Source organism: Mastomys coucha, chromosome X (genome assembly GCF_008632895.1).
Source record: "Mastomys coucha isolate ucsf_1 chromosome X, UCSF_Mcou_1, whole genome shotgun sequence".
Taxonomy (NCBI): Eukaryota; Metazoa; Chordata; class Mammalia; order Rodentia; family Muridae; genus Mastomys; species Mastomys coucha.
In genome coordinates, this window is record NC_045030.1 from 75,128,351 (window position 1) to 75,132,017 (window position 3,667).

The following is a 3,667-nucleotide window of genomic DNA, read 5'->3' on the forward strand; positions in this document are numbered from 1 at the left end:
TATGGCAGTGGGGGTTTGTACTGTGTTTAACTGAAAATATACATTCTCATGTGTAAACAAAAAGAAACTTAAATACAACTGAAAGAATTGTTGACATACAAGAAGCACTAGTTCCTAAAAGATAAGGAATAAAACTATGAAAATATTACACTGTTTGAAATATTATGCTTTCTTGCATGTTCTACAACAATGTGTAAAAACATCTTCAATTACAGGTGAAGAAAAAAATCCACATATACTTCTCTTCCATAGCATCAGTCCTCTACCTCTGTTTTTTGTTACATTACATTGCCATGGCATTTGACATACTCTGCCCTGCAGTATCATTATCATTAAGTGTAGCTCTCCTGTTGCTGAATACATAAACAGATCATGTGTGTGACTCTTCCATTTCTGAGTTCTTCACTCTGATATCTCTTGCGCTTGGATGGAATTTGTTACTTTGGCAATTTTTACTGTGGTTTTTAAACTTGAATGCCAAACTAGACAGATTCATTATGTATTGTGGAATGCTGTACTCTTGTTTCTCTGCTTTCCAGCTACTGTGAGAAGCTTCCTCCACCATCTACTCATCTCCAGTATGATGTACTGCTTCACCACTGGTCCTAAAGTGATGAGTAATGAACCATGGCTGAAAAGTCTCCAGAACTGTAAGAAGAAATAAACCTGTACTTTTGAGTTGATTAAATTAGGTATTTTGTTATTGAGATAAAATTCTACTTATCATGTCATTAATCTATCCAATGGGTACTTCAGTTTATTCTATATCTTTGCTATTGTGACTAACACTGCATTAAACATAAGAGTGCAGCTGTTTCTTTAAAATACTGATTCCTTTCTCTCTCTCTCTCTCTCTCTCTCTCTCTCTCTCTCTCTCTCTCTCTCTTTCTCTCTTCCTCCAAAAATAAAATAAAATAAAATAAAATAAAATACTGATTTCTTTTCTTTAGGTATATACACAGTAGTGGAATGAGTACATGACATGACAGTTCTATTTGTAGATTTTTGAGGAGCCTCCCTGCTGTTTTCTCTAATGTCTATATAATTTACACAAGAGAGTTTGAGAGTTTTCCTTTCTCCCCATCTTCATCAGATTTTATATTTTTGTAATAGTCATTCTACAATCTAATGATACCTTATAGACTAATGGAACAGAAAGAGAACTCCTAAATAAATGCACATATTTTTAGCTAACCGATTTTAAAAAAAAAAAAAAGGCAACAAAAACTTTGGAGAAAGAACAGTATCTAAACAATGATATTGGGAAACTGGTTATCCACATGGAGAAGAATAATAGTATTCCCCTTCAAGCATTGATTCAAAATAAACCAACAGCTTACATGTAAGATCTGAAACTCTAAAACCATTAGAAGAAAACACAGGAGAGATGCTTTAGGACATGATGATAAGCAAAGATTCATTGGATAATAATCCAAAAGCATAGGCAACAGCAACAAAAAAAGCAGAGAGCATATAGGTTTACAAGTTCCATTGTATAAAAGTAACAATCAAGAGTGAAGTGACAACCTATAGAATGGAGGGAAGATATATGTCAGCTATGCATCTGACCAGATCTTACATTAAGAATATATAAGGAACTCAATAGCAAAAAGCAGGTAGTCCAATTGAAAAACTGGCAAGTGATCTGAATCACCATCCTCAAAAGAAGATATAGCAAGTGTCCAACAAGTTTAAGAAAAAAAACACTCAGCAGGGAAATGCAAATCAAAATGACCCTGAGATTCCAACGTACACCTCTCAGAATGGCTAGAATAAAAAACTCAGGTGACAGCAGATGCTGGTGAGGATGTGGAGAAAGAGGAACACTCCTCCATTGCTGGTGGGACTGAAAACTTGCACAACTCTGAAAATCAACCTATTGATTTCTCAGAAAATTGGAAATAGATCTACCTAAAGACCCAGCTATACTGCTTCTGGCCATATACCCAAAATATGCTCACCATACCACAAGGACACATGCTCCACCATGTTCATAGTAGCCTTATTTATAATAACCAGAACCTGGAAACAACCCAGATGTCCCTCAACAGAGGAATGCATACAGACAATGTTGTTCATTTACACAATGAAATACTACTCAGCTATTAAAAACAAGGGCATCATGAATTTTTCAGGCAAATGGCTGGAACTAGAAAATATCATGAGTGAGGTAACTAAGACCCAAAAGGACATGCATGGTATGTACTTATAAATGGATATTACCATAAAGTAGAGGATATCCATGATACACTCTACAGATCCAAAGAAACTAAACAAGAAGGAAGGCCCAACTGAAGACGCTTGAATCTCACTCAGAAGTGGGAATAAAATAGTCATAGGAGGCAGATGGAGAAAGGGAACTAGATGGAGAAGGGAATAGGGGCTCAGGATCTGGTGTGGGGAGAGACAGGAGAGAGGACCAAATGCCCAGGGGAATTAATGGAAATCTGCATTTCTAGGGGGCATCTCTAGTATGTGCCAGAGACCTGGGATGGGGAGACTCCCTGGAGTCAATGTGGGTGACCTTTGAGATGGAAACTTAAGGGTTCTTTGGAAAGCCAGTTGTGTTGGATGGTGTTTTGCTGGGGCAAACATGTGAAGGAGTGTTTTCCTGACACTGACACAGGTGGAAGGCTAAGGCAGACTCATGAAGGAACATTTGACTGAAGCACAGGAGAGAGGATGTTCTGCTAAAGTAAACACAAGAAAGGACACATGATGAAGGATTCTTCACTAATGACACACATATATTGGTCCGCCTTACATTGCATAATTGAGCTGCATTTGTCAGGACACAACGAGAGAAGCACCAAAAAACTTCTGGTGGTGTGCTGCAGTTTCGTGCCACTTCCTTGGCAGAGTGATATCAGCTGAGACACACGAACATGCTGAGGCAAGACATGTAGAGGACATATGATGTTTTGGAGGTTATAAATAGGACTCTCTGGACAGTAAGAGGCTGAGCTTGGCTTGCTGGTACAGCTAGCTGTGCAATGCTTGTTGGTCTCATATCTTGGCTGATCATTGCTTTGCTGAGAGAGGGGCACAGCCAAGAACCTCTGGCGTTCCTCCCAGTCCCTCCTGCTGACTTGTGCCAAGACTGAGGCCTTGCTGTCTCTGCTAGGTAGTGCCACTGATATTGATTTGTGTTTGCTATCCCAACTCTGGACTGTTAGTATATCCATTAAGTGTTTGTGAGTGGATCGAGCTGACATTGTCAACTTGTGAACTGAACTGCAAATTTCCAGACAACACAGACAGGAGTTGCTCCAAAGAACCTTTCTAAACAGATCTACTTCCCCTGTATCCTTTCTTTTCCACTACCTCTGATGTGTGGTGGTCTAGAAGGGAGGTTAAAGCACTTAAGAACCATCATTAAAAGTAGGATTTGTGATTAGAGGATTAGAGGTGAGGAAGACACACCATCTATCCCAACACTGGGAGTAACTGGGACCAGGGGGACCCAGGCACGCAAGAACTCTGCCAGCCCAGTGGCATGGGTTGCTTCCGGTCTGTCTGGGCCTGTGCTCTGGGCAGACCTTGGGAACAAACTCCAAACCCAGTCCCACAACACCCAGAGGAAGCTCCACTCCCAGGCACTCTGACACACCCAGGATCACAGGATCACAGAATCACAGGATCCCAGAGACAGCTTGACTCTGAGGAG